This window comes from Mus musculus, chromosome Y (assembly GCF_000001635.26).
Source record: "Mus musculus strain C57BL/6J chromosome Y, GRCm38.p6 C57BL/6J".
In the NCBI taxonomy this organism is placed as follows: Eukaryota; Metazoa; Chordata; class Mammalia; order Rodentia; family Muridae; genus Mus; species Mus musculus.
In genome coordinates, this window is record NC_000087.7 from 1,691,328 (window position 1) to 1,710,995 (window position 19,668).

A 19,668-nucleotide genomic window follows, 5' to 3' on the forward strand; every position below is an offset into this window, starting at 1 on the left:
ACCTATTATGTGGTCAATTTTGGAGAAGGTACCATGAGGTGCTGAGAAGAAGGTATATCCTTTTGTTTTAGGATAAAATGTTCTGTAGATATCTGTCAGATCCATTTGTTTCATCACTTCTGTTAGTTTCAGTGTGTCCCTGTTTAGTTTCTGTTTCCATTATCTGTCCATTGGTGAAAGTGTTGTGTTGAAGTCTCCCACTATTATTGTGTGAGGTGCAATGTGTGCTTTGAGATTTACTAAAGTTTCTTTAATAAATGTGGCTACCCTTGTATTTGGAGGATAGATATTCAGAATTGAGAGTTCCTCTTGGAGGATTTTACCTTTGATGAGAACGAAGTGTCCCTCCTTGTCTTTTTTGATGACTTTGGGTTGGAAGTCAATCTTATCAGATATTAGGAGGGCTACTCCAGCTAGTTTCTTCATACCATTTGCTTGGAAAATTGTTTTCCAGCCTTTTATTCTGAGGTAGTGTCTATCTTTTTCTCTGAGATGTGTCTCCTGTAAGCAGCAAAATGTTGGGTCTTGTTTGTGTAGCCAGTTTGTTAGTCTATGTCTTTTTTATTGGGGAGTTGAGACCATTGATGTTAAGAGATATTAAGGAAAAGTAATTGTTGCTTCCTGTTATTTTTGTTGTTAAAGTTGGAATTCTGTTCTTGTGGCTGTGTTCTTTTAGGTTTGTTGAGGGATTACCTTCTTGTTTTTTTCTAGGGCGTTGTTCCCATTCTTGTATTGGTTTTTTTCTGTTATTATCCTTTGAAGGGCTGGATTCGTGGAGAGATAATGTGTGAATTTGGTTTTGTCGTGGAATTTTTTGATTTCTCCATCTATGGTAATTGAGAGTTTGGCTGGGTATAGTAGCCTGGGCTGGAATTTGTGTTCTCTTAGTGTCTGTATAACATCTGTCCAGGCTCTTCTGGCTTTCTTAGTCTCTGGTGAAAAATCTGGTGTTATTCTGATAGGCTTGCCTTTGTATGTTACTTCACCTTTTTCCCTTACTGCTTTTAGTGTTCTATCTTTATTTAGTGCATTTGTTGTTCTGATTATTATGTGTCTGGAGGAATTTCTTTTCTGGTCCAGTCTATTTGGAGTTCTTTAGGCTTCTTGTATGTTCATAGGTATCTCTTTCTTTATATTCGGGAAGTTTTCTTCAATAATTTTGTTGAAGATGTTTGCTGGTCCTTTGAGTTGAAAATCTTCATTCTCGTCCACTCCTATTATCCGTAGGTTTGGTCTTCTCATTGTGTCCTAGATTTCCTGGATATTTTGAGTTAGGATCTTTTTGCATTTTCCATTTTCTTTGATTGTTGTGCTGATGTTCTCTTTGGATTCTTCTGCACCTGAGATTCTCTCTTCCATCTCTTGTATTCTGTTGCTGATGCTCAAATCTATGGTTCCAGTGGAGGGCTGTCTGCGGCCCGCCAAGGGTGCTGCCTCAGCGGCTCTGAGCTTCTGCCTGTCCCAGAAGCTGTCCGGTTCTCTGGCGCACCCTCTCACCTGTTCAGACTGATTTCCTAAGTTCCGAGGAGTCCGGGAACCCAGATGGCGACCGCTGCTGCTGAGGCTGAGGCCGCCTCCCAAGCCAGGCGGACACCTGTCTTCTGGTCAGGACTGTGGCTGGCTGTCTGTGGCCCGCCAAGGTGCTGCCTCAGCGGCTCTGAGCTTCTGCCTGTCCCAGAAGCTGTCCGGTTCTCTGGCGCACCCTCTAACCTGTTCAGACTAATTTCCTAAGTTCTGCTGAGTCCCGGAACCAAGATGGCGACCGCTGCTGCTGAGGCTGTGGCCGCCTCCCAAGCCAGGTGGACACCTGTCCTCTGGTCTCGATGGTGGCTGTCTGTCTCCTAAACTCACTTGTAATTGTAGATCTGAGTTTAAATAACTTTTGTAGGGAAGAATGTCTGGGAAGGAAAGTTTATTGGCTAAGGTTTCCTTGCCAGTATGTATGTCATTAGCACGGAGAACTCTGTCTTGGGCCTATGTGACCATAGGACACACTTTTTTTTTTAAATGTGAGGAAACTGACACATATTTCAGGTAAGAAGCTTGACAGGGAGTCGGGAGTCACCTAAGCCCCAGATGTCTGCTCACTGAATCTCTGTGTCTCAACAAACTATACCTATCCAAGCTTCCTGACATGGTTTTATGGTCCAATAGTAGGCAGTAGAAAGTGCATCCTCTGGCCATGGAACACTGAAAGTTGGTCACCTTTTCCTGCAAAAATATTAGTATTCTTGACTATACAATTAAACCCAAATTATCTGACAGGTGTTGGAATTCCTTGTAGTGTGTGACTAGATCTAGGTCCAGTGGGGTGCAACTGATGGTCTGCTCCATGGTAAGTTCTCAAGAAAATAAACATGAACAAATAAAACACAAACACAGAAACATGGAAACAAGTCTTCAGAGGTCCAGAAAAAAACCAAAGGAATCCTATGGCAGCTATCCAAAAATGTGCTCTGCCAATCAGAAGGGTACCTCCAGTCCCCAGCAAAGCTTGTTCTCTGACTCCAACTGCAAGTAGTTCAAAAAAGCAGCCTATCCCTGGAGTAGGTTCTGCACTTTAGATAAATAAGCCACAGGTCTATTCTATGGTCGAGTGGGCACCCACTTTGCTATTCTCTTTCTCTGATCCATACACAGTTGAAACACAATATAATATTTAAAACTTCCAAACCTTTTTATTTTATTCTTCAGGAAACTATCAGTTTCTCTGGCTGCTCCCAGAACCATGTGCCTAGGGTTAGTATAATTCACAAAAAGATGCAAATTTATAAATCAGAAATAATTAATAGGAAGAAAAAAGAGAGAAAGGAAGGAAGGGAGGAAGGAAGGGAGGAAGGAAGGAAGGAGCTCTACATCCTTGCCTACAGATCAATATGATGGATGTTTTTTCTCAACTTAAGTCCCCTTTTTCTATGTAGCTGAATCAGGTTGACAAAATTTGCACAGATACAAGAGAGGAAGTGCACAGAGAAGTGTGCAGAAAGAAGAAGGGAAGTAAAATCACTTAATAGAAAGCAAAAGTTAGGTTTCAAACCTGAGATCAAGGGCTGAAGTGCCCTTTTCAACATCAACATCAACATCAACATCAACATCAACATCAACATCAACATCAACATCAACATCAACATCAACATCAACATCAACATCAACATCAACATCAACATCTGACCAGTTTCCCCTGAATTCCTCAACCCCTATCTGTTACCGGATACTCCAGGGAGTAAAAAAAACACACATGGCACAAAAACGTATACAAAGTAAATATATATTTCATGATGAACAAGATCAGCTCAGGGAAAAAATAATAACAGAATGTATAATGCGATATTTTGGAAGTGTTTACAACTTACATGAGAGATCAAATGAAAATCTCTGTGTATGGTTTATTATTGGTTATGGGTGCTTTAGAAACCTTCAAAACAAGACAAGCCATGATTTTCACTCTTGTTTGACACTCATAATAAGTACATGACAAGATTATACTACTGAAGATACACATATTTTGATTGTAGGGTACATAATTGGTTTTTATTTTAAAGCACCTGATGTTGTGTTTGCTTTGAGTCTATGAGGTAATTTTGGGGATTTGAGAACTATTTGAACTATGTAAAGTTTCAGGACCACTTAAAATGAAACTGAATTAATTGAGCTTCATGAGGTGGTCATAAACTAATGTAGACCAGAAGCACATTTTTTTTCTTTTTGGAAAAGGACAAAATCTTTAATTTTGGATAGAGATACATAAATTGTCTGCTGAGATCAACTAGGGATAAATGAATATACATTCGCACTTTTATTAGATATTTTCTTTATTTACATTTCAAATATTATTTCCTTTCCTAGTTTCCCCTCTGAAAATGCCCTACCCACTCACCCTTCCCCCTGCTCCTCAACCCACCCACTCCCATTCTTGGCCCTGGCATTCCCCTATACTAGGGCATAGAGACTTCACAGGACCAATGGCCTATCCTCCCATTGATGACCTCTGCTACATATATAGCTCGAGCCACAAGTTCCACCATGTGTTTTCTTTGATTGGTGGTATAGTTCCAAGCAACTCTGGGGGTACTGGTTAGCTCATATTGATGTTCCTTCTATGGGGCTTCAGTCCCCTTCAGATCCCTGGGTATTTCTTGGTTTCCTTCATTGGGAACCGTGTGCTCCACTTCTGTATTTGCCAGGCACTGGCAGAGCCTTGCAGGAGACAGCTATTATCAGGATCCTGTCAGCAGGCTCTTGTTGGCATCTGTGTAGTATCTGAGTTTAGTGGTTGTTTATGGGGTGGATCCCCAAGTGGGGCAGTCTCTGGTTGGTTGTTCTTTCAGGCTCTGCTCCAAATTTTGTCTCTGTAACTCCTTCCATGGGTATTTTGTTCCCCATTCTAAGAAGGAACGAAGTATCCATGCTTTGGTCTTCCTTCTTCTGGAGTTTCATGTGTTTTGCAAATTGTATCTTGGGTATTCTAAGTTTCCGGGCTAATATCCACTTGTCAGTGAGTACATATCATGTGAGTTCTTTTGTGATTGGGATACCTCACTTAGGATTATACCCTCCAGATCCATCTATTTGCCTAGAAATTTTATGAATTTATTGTTTTTAATATCTGAGTTGTAATTGTTTAAATGTATCACATTTTCTGTAAACATTCCTCTGTTGAGGGACATCTGGTTCTTACCAGCTTCTGGCTATGATAAATAAAGCTGCTATGAACATAGTAGAGCATGTGTTCTTATTACCTGTTGGAACATCTTTTGGGTATATGTCCAGGACTGGTATAGCTGGGTCCTCAGGTAGAACTCTTCCCAGTTTTCTGAGTAACTGCCAGACTGATTTCCAGAGTGGTTGTACAAGCTTGCAACAATGGTTGTAATGGGGTTGTACAATCCCACCAACAATGGAGGAGTGTTCCTCTTTCTCAACATCCTCACCAGCATCTGCTGTCACCTGAATTTTTGATTTTAGCCATTCTGACTGGAGTGAGGTGGAATCTCAGGGTTGTTTTAATTTGCATTTCCCTGATGTTTAAGGATGGTGAACATTTTTTTTCAGGTGCTTCTCAGCCATTCCATATTCCTAGGTTGAGAATTTTTTGTTTAGCTCTGTTCCCCATTTCTTAATGGGGTTATTTGATTTTCTGGAGTCCAGCTTTTTGAGTTCTTTATATATATTGGATATTAGTCTCCTGTCTGGTTTAGGATTGGTAAAGATCCTTTCCTAATCTGTTGGTGGCTTTTTTGTCTTATTGACAGTGTCTTTTGCCTTACAGAAGCTTTGCAATTTTATGAGGCCCCATTTTTTGATTCTCAATCTTACAGCACAAGCCATTGCTGTTCTTTTCAGGAATTTTCCCCCTATGCCCATATCTTCGTGGCTTTTCCCCACTTTCTCCTCTATAAGTTTCAGAGTTTCTGATTTTATGTAGAGTTCCTTGATTTCCTTAGACTTGAGCTTTTTACAAGGAGATAGAATGGATCAATTTGCATTCAGAAGAACATTTTAGTGTTTAACATGTCTGACATGATCTTGTGTTTGAAGACTGCACTCATAGATCATGCAAATATAGTAATATTTGGAGATTTGGACCTTTTAGAATAATGAATATCATCAATGAGTGTGGATCCCTGGTGTCAGTTTGTCTGAATGACTTGCTACTAATCCCACTGCAGCTTCTCATTTGTGATCATTTACATCATGTATACATATAATGGAGATGGATCTACTACCTTGTTTTCTTGACATGATGGTATGAAATACCTAGTAAAATACTAAAACATTTAACTTGATTCTGTGAGAGGTCTCTCTAAAATTATTGGCCAGAGTGAAGAGAAAAATGGTTAATTCAGATGACTCTTATTAATGCCCCGACTATTCTGTAATCTCTGGTAAATTGGACACTTCCTTGCAAGACTTTAAATATTTGTTTTATTTGAAGATTATAATTACATTTCTGCATTCCTCTTTTTCCTCAGCCCCTTTCAATATAGCCTTCCTTTTTCTTTTTCAACTTTATGACCTCATTATGAGTAAACTAGAAATTAACCTATACTGTATTTTCAAAAAGTTGTGAAGGTTTTTTTTTTTTTTTTTTTTTGGTTTTTGGTTTTGGAGGTAGAAACAATTATTTCCATCCAATTATGTATCCTCACTAGATTTCTGTGAGTTTATAATGCACATGAATATTATGCTTTAATAGATTTAATCTAAAATACTTTTACTTTTATTTCAGTTTTAAGTACAAAGAATCATTGAGCATCTTTTCACATATTTATTGTTTATTTTTTATTACTTCCTTTGAGAATAATCTGTTAAGATTGCTGGGTAACTTTATGTGAAACTTTGAACATTGCTCAGTCAATATTTAATATTCTTTTTTATGATGTCTCAGACTTTTCTAAAACAACTGCTGGCAGTGATTTTGTTTGTTTTTCCAAACTACATCCTGTCAGATTAGTTTGTATGGTTATGTCCTTTGCCTAACTATTTTGTTTTGCTTTCATGAACAATTCAATATTTAACCTAAATATTTTTCATGGCTTTATCTTGAAACTCTTCTTTTTTTTTTAAAGTTCCTAGTTTGATAGTAAGATCATAGTTGGAGGCAATGACCTTCTCTCCCATCTTTTACAAAATGCATAATGGATTAAGATATAAAAATAAGATATAGTACCCTAAAACTGCTATGAGGAAACCTGAGAAGGAACTTTCAGGGACAGGTAAGGATATTCTGAGTAAGGCTTCAAAAGATTAAGATATAAAATCAGCTTGGCTTTGTTTATTAAGTCTTTGTGTGATCTTTGCTGTATTTACATTTTTGTGTTGGCGTGTGTGTGTGTGTGTGCGTGTGTGTGCGCTATGTGTGTATGTGTGTCACAGCACCCATTTGAGGGTGTGAGATCATTAGATGTTGGCACTACAATATTTATAAGCTTCCATAATTGTGTTCCCTGAACCAAAATTGGGTCACCTGGAAGAGTAGCATATGTTCTTTAACTCTTGAGCTATCAGTCTAGCCCTCTTAGTGTATGTCCTATCTCTAAGGGTTTCATTCTTTCTTCCCTTGTTTCAAACTGGACATTTTCTTTTTCTTGAAACAAGTCCCATATCTCCAAAAATCTCAATATATTTTATTAAATATCTAATATTGTACATTTTAAAACTCTGTATACAAGTTTCTCAATTTTTTTAATTTTCTCTGTACCAAAACTTAGGTTATTAATATTTTATGTTGCTTTAATAATGACTCATATTTAATTTTTTATTATTTAAAAATTTTTTTTCCTCAATTTTTTGGGTAGTATGTTTTTATTATACGTTTTCCTCTAATTGTTCCCATTTATATTTTGCCTTATCAGATTGTCTTTATTATTTTTGTTTGTTTTATTTATTTGTTTACATTCCAAATATTGTCTACTTTTCCAGACCCCATCCTAGAGTTCTTCACATTAACCACCTATTCCTTTGTTTCTGAGTGGGTGCTCACCCACTTACTGCCCACACCTTTCTTCCACCCATTCTTCTGCACTTAACCCCCTCCCACATTCCATTTCTGTGAAGCATCAATTCTCTACAGAATTAGGCACATCTTCTCCCACTAAGGCCAGGTAAGACATTCCTTGGCTATATATGAGCCAGGGATTATGGACCAATCTATTCATTCTCTTTGCTTGGTAGCTTACACTTTGTATTCATTGATACTGTTGGTCTTCTTTTGGAGATGAAATCCCCTTTAGTTACTTCAATCCTTCTCCTAACTTTTCCATTTTTTTTTCTGACCTCAGTACAATGGTTTGCTGAACTTACCTACATCTGTCTCAGTCAGCTGATGATAAAGCAAGTCAAAGGACAATTATGCTAGGCTCCGTTTGTAAGGACCACATGGCATTATTAAGTGTAAGGGATTGCTGACCTGTGGTATGGATCACAAGTTGGACAGGTCACTGGATGGTCTTTCCTTCAATTTGAGCTCAATTTCCCGCCCCCCCCACACATTTCTTTTTTTTTTTCAAGTTCTTTTTTTTTCATTTTTTATTAGGTATTTAGCTCATTTATATTTCCAATGCTATACCAAAAGTCCCCCATTTCCACCCACCCCCACTCCCCTACCCACCCACTCCCCCTTTTTGGCCCTGGCGTTCCCCTGTACTGGGGCATATAAAGTTTGCAAGTCCAATGGGCCTCTCTTTCCAGTGATGGGCGACAAGGCCATCTTTTGATACATATGCAGCTAGAGACAAGAGATCCGGGGTACTGCTTACTTCATATTGTTCCACCTATAGGGTTGCAGTTCCCTTTAGTACCTTGGGTGCTTTCTCTAGTTCCTCCGTTGGGGGCCCTGTGGTCCATTCAATAGCTGACTGTGAGCATCCACTTCTGTGTTTGCTAGGCCCTGGCATAGTCTCACAAGAGACAGCTATATCTGGGTTCTTTCAGCAAAATCTTGCTAGTGTATGCAATGGTGTCAGCTTTGGAAGGTGATCATGGGATGGATCTCTGGATATGGCAATCACTAGATGGTCCATCCTTTCGTCACACTTCCAAATTTTGTCTCTGTAACTGCTTCCATGGGTGTTTTGTTTCCTATTCTAAGAAGGGGCAAAGTGTCCACACTTTGGTTTTTGTTCTCTTGAGTTTAATGTGTTTAGCAAATTATATCTTATATCTTGGGTATCCTAAGTTTCTGGGCTAATTATCACTTATCAGTGAGTACATATTGTGAGAGTTCCTTTGTGATTGGGTTACCTCACTCAGGATGATGCCCTCCAGGTCCATCCATTTGCCTAGGAATTTCATAAATTCATTCTTTTTAGTAGATGAGGAGTACTCCATTGTGTAAATGTACCACATTTTCTGTATCCATTCCTCTGTTGAGGGGCATCTGGGTTCTTTCCAGCTTCTGGCTATTATAGATAAGGCTGCTATGAACATAGTGGAGCATGTGTCCTACTTACCGGTTCAGACATCTTCTGGATATATGCCCAGAAGACGTATTGCTGGATCTTCCGGTAGTACTATGTCCAATTTTCTGAGGAACTGCCAGACTGATTTCCAGAGTGGTTGTACAAGCTTGCAATCCCACCAACAATGGAGGAGTGTTCCTCTTTCTCCACATCCTCGCCAGCATCTGCTGTCACCTGAATTTTTGATCTTAGCCATTCTGACTGGTGTGAGGTGGAATCTCAGGGTTGTTTTGATTTGCATTTCCCTGATGATTAAGGATGTTGAACATTTTTTCAGGTGCTTCTCTGCCATTCGGTATTCCTCCGGTGAGAAATCTTTGTTCAGTTCTGAGCTCCATTTTTTAATGGGGTTATTTGATTTTATGGAGTCTACCTTCTTGAGTTCTTTATATATATTGGATATTAGTCCCCTGTCCGATTTGGGATAGGTAAAGATCATTTCCCGATCTGTTGGTGGTCTTTTTGTCTTATTGACGGTGTCTTTTGCCTTGCAGAAGCTTTGCAAGTTTATAAGGTCCCATTCATCGATTCTCGATCTTACAGCACAAGCCATTGCTGTTCTCTTCAGGAATTTTTCCCCTGTGCCCATATCTTCAAGGCTTTTCCCCACTTTCTCCTCTATAAGTTTCAGTGTCTCTGGTTTTATGTGGAGATCCTTAATCCACTTAGATTTGACCTTAGTATAAGGAGATAGTAATGGATCAATTTGAAATCTTCTACATGATAACAGCCAGTTGTGCCAGCACCATTTGTTGAAAATGCTCTCTTTTTTCCACTGGATGGTTTTAGCTCCCTTGTCAAATATCAAGTGACCATAGGTGTGTGGGTTCATCTCTGGGTCTTCAATTCTGTTCCATTGGTCTACTTGTCTGTGGCTATACCAGTACCATGCATTTTTTATCACAATTGCTCTGTAGTACAGCTTTAGGTCAGGCATGGTGATTCCACCAGAGTTTCTTTTATCCTTGAGAAGAGTTTTTGCTATCCTAGGTTTTTTGTTATTCCAGATGAATCTGCCGATTGCCCTTTCTAATTCGTTGAAGAATTGAGTTGGAATTTTGATGGGGATTGCATTGAATCTGTAGATTGCTTTTGGCAAAATAGCCATTTTTACAATGTTGATCCTGCCAATCCATGAGCATGGGAGATCTTTCCATCTTCTGAGATCTTCTTTAATTTCTTTCTTCAGAGACTTGAAGTTCTTATCATACACATCTTTCACTTCCTTAGTTAGAGTCACGCCGAGATATTTTATATTATTTGTTACTATTGAGAAGAGTGTTGTTTCCCTAATTTCTTTCTCAGCCTTTTTGTCCTTTGTGTAGAGAAAGGGCATTGACTTGTTGGAGTTCATTTTATATTGAGCTACTTCACCGAAGATGTTTATCAGGTTTAGGAGTTCTCTGGTGGAACTTTTAGGGTCACGCATATATACTATCATATCATCTGCAAAAAGTGATATTTTCACTTCTTCCTTTCCAATTTGTATTCCCTTGATCTCCTTTTGTTGTCTAATTGCTCTGGCTAGGACTTCAAGTACAATGTTGAATAGGTAGGGAGAGAGTGGACAGCCTTGTCTAGTCCCTGATTTTAGTGGGATTGCTTCAAGCTTCTCACCATTTACTTTGATGTTGGCTACTGGTTTGCTGTAGATTGCTTTTATCATGTTTAGGTATGGGCCTTGAATTCCTGATCTTTCCAAGACTTTTATCATGAATGGGTGTTGGATTTTGTCAAATGCTTTCTCAGCATCTAACGAGATGATCATATGGTTTTTGTCTTTGAGTTTGTTTATATACTGGATTACGTTGATGGATTTCCGTATATTGAACCATTCCCGCATCCCTGGGATGAAACCTACTTGGTCAGGATGGATGATTGTTTTGATGTGTTCTTGGATTCAGTTAGCAAGAACTTTATTGAGGATTTTTGCATCAATATTCATACGGGATATTGGTCTGAAGTTCTCTATTTTTGTGGGGTCTTTTTGTGGTTTAGGTATCAGAGTAATTGTGGCTTCATAGAATGAGTTGGGTAGAGTACCTTCTGTTTCTATTTTGTGGAATAGTTTGTGAAGAACTGGGATTAGATCTTCTTTGAAGGTCTGATAAACTCTGCAGTAAACCCATCTGGTCCTGGGCTTTTTTTTGGCTGGGAGACTATTAATGACTGCTTCTATTCCTTTGGGGGATATCGGGCTGTTTAGATCATTAACCTGATCTTGATTCAACTTTGGTACCTGGTATCTGTCTAGAAACTTCTCCATTTCATCCAGGTTCTCCAGTTTTGTTGAGTATAGCCTTTTGTAGAAGGATCTGATGGGGTTTTGGATTTCTTCAGGATCTGTTGTATGTTTCCCTTTTCATTTCTAATTTGGTTAATTAGTACTTTCCCTGTGCCCTCTAGTGTGTCTGGCTAAGGGTTCATCTATCTTGCTTATTTTCTCAAAGAACCAGCTCCTCGATTGGTTGATTCTCTGAATAGTTCTTGTTTCTACTTGGTTGATTTCGCCCCTGAGTTTGATTATTTCCTGCTGTCTACTCCTCTTGGGTGAATTTGCTTCTTTTTGTTTTAGAGCTTTTAGGTGTGTTGTCTCGCTTCTAATGTGTGCTCTCTCTATTTTCTTTTTGGAGGCACTCAGAGCTATGACTTTTCCTCTTAGAAATGCTTTCATTGTGTCCCATATTTGGGTATGAAGTGGCTTCATTTTCATTGATCTCTAAGAAGTCCTTAATTTCTTTCTTTATTCCTTCTTTGACCAAGGTATCATTGAGAAGAGTGTTGTTCAGTTTCCATGTGAATGTTGGCTTTCTATTATTTATTTTGTTATTGAAGAGCAGCCTTAGTGCATGGTGATCTGATAGGATGCATGGGACAATTTCAATATTTTTGAATCTGTTGAGGCCTGTTTTGTGACCTACTATGTGGTCAATTTTGGAGAAGGTACCATGAGGTGCTGAGAAGAAGGTATGTCCTTTTGTTTTAGGATAAAATGTTGTGTAGATATCTGTCAGATCCATTTGTTTCATAACTTCTGTGAGTTTCACTGTGTCCCTGTTTAGTTTCTGTTTCCATGTTCTGTCTATTGGTGAAAGTGGTGTGTTGAAGTCTCCCACTATTATTGTGTGAGGTGCAATGTGTGCTTTGAGATTTACTAAAGTTTCTTTAGTGAATGTGGCTGCCCTTGTATTTGGAGCATAGATATTCAGAATAGAGAGTTCCTCTTGGAGGATTTTACCTTTGATGAGAATGAAGTCCCCCTCCTTGTCTTTTTTGATGACTTTGGGTTGGAAGTCAATCTTATCAGATATTAGGATGGCTTCTCAAGCTTGTTTCTTCATCCCATGTGCTTGGAAAATTGTTTTCCAGCCTTTCATTCTGAGGTAGTGTCTATCTTTTTCTCTGAGATGAGTTTCCTGTAAGCAGCAAAATGTTTGGTTTTGTTTGTGTAGCCAGTTTGTTAGTCTATGTCTTCTTATTGGGGAGTTGAGATCATTGATAATAAGAGATATTAAGGAAAAGTAATTGTTGCTCCCTGTTATTTGTGTTGTTAAAGTTGGCATTCTGTTCTTGTGGCTGTGTTCTTTTAGGTTTGTTGAGGGATTACCTTCTTGTTTTTTCTAGGGCGTTGTTCCCGTTCTTGTATTATTTTTTTTCTGTTATTATCCTTTGAAGAGCTGGATTGGTGGAGAGATAATGTGTGAATTTGGTTTTGTCATGGAATACTTTGGTTTCTCCATCTATGGTAATTGAGAGTTTGGCTGGGTATAGTAGCCTGGGCTTGAATTTGTGTTCTCTTGGTCTTTGTATAACATCTGTCCAGGCTCTTCTGGCTTTCATAGTCTCTGGTGAAAAATCTGGTGTAATTCTGATAGGCTTGCCTTTATATGTTACTTGACCTTTTTCCCTTACTTATTTTAGTATTCTATATTTAGTGCATTTGTTGTTCTGATTATTATGTGTCTGGAGGAATTTCTTTTCTGGTCCAGTCTATTTGGAGTTCTGTAGGCTTCTTATATGTTCATGGGCATCTCTCTCTTTAGATTGGGAAGTTTTCTTCAATAATTTTGTTGAAGATGTTTACTGGTCTTTGAGTTCAAAATCTTCATTCTCATCCACTCCTATTGTCTGTAGGTTTGGTCTCTCATTGTGTCCTGGATTTCCTGGATATTTTGAGTTAGGATCTTTTTGCATTTTCCATTTTCTTTGACTGTTGTGTTGATGTTCTCTATGGAATCTTCTGCCCCTGACTTTCTCTCTTCCATCTCTTGTATTCTGTTGCTGATGCTCAAATCTATGGTTCCAGATTTCTTTCCTAGGGTTTCTATCTCCAGTGTTGCCTCACTTTGAGTTTTCTTTATTGTGTCTACTTCTTTTTTTAGGTCTAGTATGGATTTGTTTATTTCCACCACCTGTTTGTATGCTTTTTCCTCTTTTTCTGTAAGGACTTCTACTTGTTTGATTGTGTTTTCCTGTTTTTCTTTAAGGACTTGTAACTCTTTAGCAGTGTTCTCCTGTATTTCTTTATTGAGTTATTAAAGTCCTTTATGATGTCCTCTATCATCATCATGAGATATGCTTTTAAATCTGAGTCTACGTTTTTGTGTGTGTTGGGGTGCCCTGGACTGGGCGAAGTGGGAGTGCTGGGTTCTGATGATGGTGAGTGGTCTTGGTTCCTGTTAGTAAGATTCCTACGTTTACCTTTCGCCATCTGGTAATCTCTGGAGTTAGTTGTTATAGTTGACTCTCTTTTGAGATTGTTCTTTTGGTGATTCTGTTACCGTGTATCAGCAGACCTGGGAGACAGATTCTCTCTTCTGAGTTTCAGTGCTCAGAGCACTCTCTGCTGGCAAGCTCTCTTACAGGGAAGGTGTGCAGAAATCTTGTGTTTGGACCTCCTCCTGGCTGAAGAAGAAGGCTCAAAACAGGACCTTTCTCAGAAGCTGTGTTGCTTTGGCAGGTCCCAGAAGCTGAGAACTTCTGTGGTGCAGACTCTCACCTGTGCAGACTAATTTCCTAAGTTCGGTGGAGTCCTGGAACCAAGGTGGCGCCAGCTTCTCCTTAGGCTGAGGCCTTCCGAGCCAGGCGGATACCTGTCCTCTTATCTGGACTGTGGCCGGCTGTCTGCAGCCCTCGAAGGGTGCTGCCTCAGCGGCTCTGTGCCTCCGCCTGTCCCAGAAGCTGTCCGGTTCTGTGGTGCACCCTCTCACCTGTTCAGACTAATTTCCTAATTTCGGTGTAGTCCGGGAACCAAGATGGCGCCTGCTGCTCCTGAGGCTGAGGCCTTCCCCACATTTCTTTTCAATAGGAATAATTATGGATAAAAATTTTTGTAGGTAGGATGATGATATCATCTACATACTTTGGGACCTTTCTACTGGAGGTGGTCACTTTAGTTTCCATCTCCCGCTGTTGGGAATTTTGGCTAAGTTTCTTCCCATTGAAGCCTGGGAGTCTCTCACATCCCAGGTCTCTGGAACATTCTAAAGGTTCCTCCTGCTGTCCAAACCCCTGCAACTAGACATTTCCATTTAATCTCCTGGCCCTCTGTACTTCTCTCCAGTCTCACTCACATACCTAATCCTGCAGCCTTTTCCCTTCACATTCCCCTTTGTCACCCAGACCCCCTTTCCCCTTGCCCCTTGTAACTTCTTCCTTTTTAGTTTCATGGTCTGTGGGTTGTATGGCTATTCTGTACTTTTTGGCTAATACATACCATGCCTGTTTTTTTTTTTGGGGGGGGTGGTTTGGGGTTACCTCGCTCAGAATATTTGTAATCGATCCATTTACCTGCAAAACTCATTATGATCTTGTTTTTAGTGACTAAATAGTATTTCATTGTGTAAATAACCACATTTTCTGTGTTCATTCTTTGACGGAGGAACATCTACGTTGTTTCCAGCTTCTGGCTAGTACAAATAGAGCTGTTATGATAATAGTGGAGCACAAGTTCTTGGGTTATGGTGGAGCATCTTTTTGTTATATTCCCAGGAGTGATATAGCTGGGTGTTCAGGTAGAAGTACTTCCAGTTCTCTAAGGAATAGCCAGACTGATTTCCAAAGTGGTTGTTCCAGTTAGCAACCCAACCATAAATGGAAGAGTGTTCCTTTCTCTCCACATCCTTGGCAACATGTGCTGTTACTTGAGGTTTTGATCTTAGCTATTCTGATTGGTAAAAGGTAGACTCTTAAAGTCCTTTTAATTTGCATTTCCCTGATGACTAAGGATGTGGAACATTTTTTCCTGTAAACCTTAATTTCTTTTCTTTTTTTTAATTAGGTATTTTCTTCATTTACATTTTAAATGCTATCCCAAAAGTCCCCCATTACCCCCCCCACCCACTTCCCTACCTGCCCACTTCCACTTCTTGCCCCTGGCAATCCCCTGTACATATACAGTTTGCAAGACCAAGGGGTCTCTCTTCTCAATGATGGCCGACTAGGCCATCTTCTGCTACATATGCAGCTAGAGACACGATCTTCGGGGGTACTGGTAAGTTCATATTGTTGTTCCACCTATAAGGTTGCAGACCGCTTTACCTCCTTGGGTACTTTCACACATGAAACTCAAGAAGAACGAAGACTAAAGTGTGGACACTTTGCCCCTACTTAGAATTGGGAACAGAACACCCATGGAAGAAATTACAGAGACAAAGTTTGGAGCTGAGACGAAAGGATGGACCATCTAGAGACTGCCATACCCAGGGATCTATCCCATAATCAGCCTCCAAATGCTGACATCATTGCATACACCAGCAAGATTTTGCTGAAAGGACCCTGATATAGCTGTCTCTTTTGAGGCTATGCCGGTGCCTGGCAAACACAGAACTGGATGCTCACAGTCAGCTATTGGATGTAACATGGGGCCCCCAGTGAACATTTTTTAAAGTGCTTCTCAGCCATTCAATATTTCTCTGTTGAGAATGCTTTGTTTAGGACTGTACATCATTTTTAATTGAGCTATTTGGTTATTTGGAGGCTAACTTCTTGAGTTCTTTATGTATGTTGGATATTATTAGCCCTTTATGTTACTGTTTTGTTCTATGAACTGTGTGCTTTTCATTATGGGAGCTTTTCCATTTCAGTCTCATTTGTCAATTGTTGATATAGCTGAGCCATTGGTGTTCTCTTAATGAAATTTTTCCTCTGCCAATGTGTTTGAGGCTTTTTCCCACTTTCTCTTCCATGAGATTCAGTGTATCTGGTTTTATGTAGATGTCAGTGATCCACTCAGACTTGAGCTGTGTAAAAGGTTATAAACATGAATAATTTGCGTTATTATATATGCAGACCTTGCTAAACCAGTACCATTTGTTAAGATGATTTCCTGTTTCCACTACATAGTTTTTGTTTCTTTGTCAGGTGTGTTAGTTCTGGGTCTTCAATTCTATTCCATTGATCTATCTATCAGCTTCTGTACTAACACCATGAGGTTTTTTAAATCACTGTAGTAGAGCTGGAATTCAGGGTTGGTCATTTCCCTAGAAGTTCTCCTATTGTTGAGAATTGTGTCAGCCATCCTGCATTTTTTGTTTTCCATATGAAGTTGAGATTTGCTCTTTATATGTTTGTGAACAATTGTGTTGGAATATTGAAGGAAATTGCATTGAATCTGCAGATGTTTCTTTTTCTTTTTGGTAAGATGGCCATTATTACTACATTATTCCTACTGGTCTGTGCACATGGGAGATTTTTCCAACTTCTGGTGTTTCGATTTCTTTTTTTCAGAAACTTGAAGTTCTTGTCATATTAATTTTTCACTTGCTTGGTTAGAGTTTCACCAAGATATTTTATATTTTTGTGGCTCTTGTGAAGGGTGTGGTTTCCCTAAATTGTTTCTTAGCTCATTTATCATTTGTATAAAAAGTGGCTACTTGTTTGACTTAATTTTTTTATCCAGCCACTTTGTTGAAGTTACCAGGTGTAGGAATTCTATGGTAGAATTTTTTGGGTTGTTAACATACATGAGTATATCATGTACAAATAATGATACCTTTATTTCTTCCCTTTCAATATATATTCATCTGTTCTCCTTTTTTTGTCTAATTTGTCAAGCTAGAACATTGAGTACTATAGTGAATACATAGGAAGAGAATGGCCAGCCTTCTGTTGTCCTTGATTTTAGTATGATTGCTTCATGCTTCTCTTCATTTAATTTGATGTTGGTCGTTAGTTTGTTGTATATTGATTTTATTATGTTTACATATGTGCCATGCGTTCCTAATGTCTCCAAAAGTTTTAAAATGTAGTGGTGTTGTATTTTGTCAAAGGGTGATCATGTGATTTTCTTCTTTGAGTTTGTTTGTATAGTGGATTATGTTGATGGATTTTCATACATTGAACCATCCCTTCATCCTTCAAGCCTACTTGGTCATGGTGAATGATTGGTTTGATGTGTTTGATGTGTTCTTGGATTTGGTTTGCTAGTTTTCTTGTTGAGTATTTTTGCATTGATAGTCCTAAGAGAAATTCATCTGAAGTTCTCTTTCTTCGTCTTTGTGTGGCTTAGGCTTCAGAGTAACTGTGGATTTACTGAAATAATAAGGTAGCGTTCTTTCTATTTCTATAATAGTTTCAGGAATATCATCATTTGCTCTTTAAGAGTCTGGTAGAATTCTACACTAAAACCATTTGGCATTTGCCTTTTTTTTTTTTTTTGATTCTGAAGCTCTTTAATGACTTCTATATACTTAGGGGCTTTTGGACAGTTTGATCTTAATTTAACCTTGGCAGGTTTTGTATATGTAAAAATCATCAATTTCATCTAAATTTTCCAGTTTTGTTGTGTATAGGCTTTTGTAGTAAGATCTAATGAGTTTTTTTTTTAAATTTTCTTAGTTTCTGTTATAATGTCTACTTTTTCATTTCTGATTGTGTTAATCTGAATACTGTGCTCTTTAGTTAGTTTGGCTAAGTGTTTATCTATCTTGTTGATTTTCTCAAAGAACCATCTTTGACTTTTGTTGGTTACTTTTTGCTGCTAATTTGTTGATTTCAGCCTTGAGATTGTCTATTTCATGCAGTCTACTCCTATTGGTTATATTTGCTTCTTTCTGTTGTAGAACTTTCAGATGTGCTGTTAAATTGATAGTATGGATTCTCTCCAATTTCTTTATCAAGGCATTTACTGCTATAAATTTTCCTCTTAATACTGCTTTCATTGTATCTCATAAGTTTGGGTATGATGTGTCTTCCATTTCTTTGAATTCTAAGAAGTCTTTCCTCCCTCCCTCCCTCCCTCCCTCCCTCCCTCCCTCCCTCCCTCCCTCCCTCCCTCCCTCTCTCCTTCCCTTTATTTTTTCCTTTCTTCCATGACTAAGTTACATGGAAAAGAGAGTTTTTCAGTTTCCATAAGTATGTGGGCTTTTTGTTGTTTTTAAAGTCCAGTCTTATTCTGTGGTAATCTGATAGGGTTCATTGGATTAATTCAATCTTTGTGTATTTGTTGAGACTTGTTTTGGGTCTGATCATATGGTCAATTTTGGAAAAGGTCCCATGAGGTGTTGAGAAGAAGGTGTATTCTTTTGTTTTGAGGTAGAATGTTCTGTAGATATCTGTTAAATACATTTGTTTCATAACTTCCATAGTTTCACTGTGTTTTTGTTTAGTTTCTGTTTAGAATACATTTCCATTGGTGATTGTGGGGAGTTGAAGTCCTGTGCTATTACTATATGATGGCCATTGTATGTTTTGAGCTCTAGTAAAGTTTCTTTTGTGAATGAGGGTATTTTTTTTTTCATTTGGGGAATAGATGTTCAGACTTGAGGCTTTATCTTCATGAATTTTTCTTTTGATGAATATGAGTTCTCCTTTCCCATCTCTTTTGATAATTTTTGGTGGAAAGTTTATTTTATAGCATATTAGAATGCATCTGCTTGGAAAATATTTTTTCAATCCCTGCACTATGAGGTAGTATGTGTTTGTTGCTGAGGTTTTTTTTTTTTTTAAATTTTTGAATGCTGCAAAATGATGGATCCTGTTTGCATATTCAGTTTGTTATCCTGTGTCTGTTTGTAATGGAATTGATGTTGAAGGATATCAAAGAGAAATAGTGGTAGTTCCTGTTATGTTTTGTTGTTGGAGGTTGTATGTGTGTGTGATTCTCTTCTTTTGGGTTTGCTGTGAGATGAATAAATTTTTTATCTTTTCTTGGTTCTAGTTACTTTCCTTGTGTTGGAGTTTTGCTCCTGGTATCATCAGTAGGGCTGGATTATTAGAAAAATATTGTTTAAGTTTGTTTTTTGTCATGGAATGTCTTGGTTTCTCCATCTATAATGATTGAGAGTTTTGTTGGGTATAGTAGCCAACAAAACTATTTGTGTATTTATGTTCTTTTAGAGTCAGCATGGCATCTCTCAATGATCTTCTGACTTTTAGACCCTCTGGTGAAAGGTCTGGTGTAATTACGATAGGTCTGACTACATGTTACTTGGCATTCTTCCTTTGCATCTTTTAATATTCTGTCTTTGTTCTGTACATTTAGTCTTTGATTATTATATAATTGGAGGATTTTCCTTTATGGTCCAACCTATTTGGTGTTCTTTAGGTTTCTTCTACATTTATGCCTATCTCTATCTTTAGGTTGGGGAATTTTTCTTCTATGATTTTGTATGGTATCTTCAATGCCTCAGATTCTCTCTTTCATCTCTTATATTCCACTGGTGATCTGTATATCCTGATTTCTAGACAGGTTTCTATCTCCATGGTT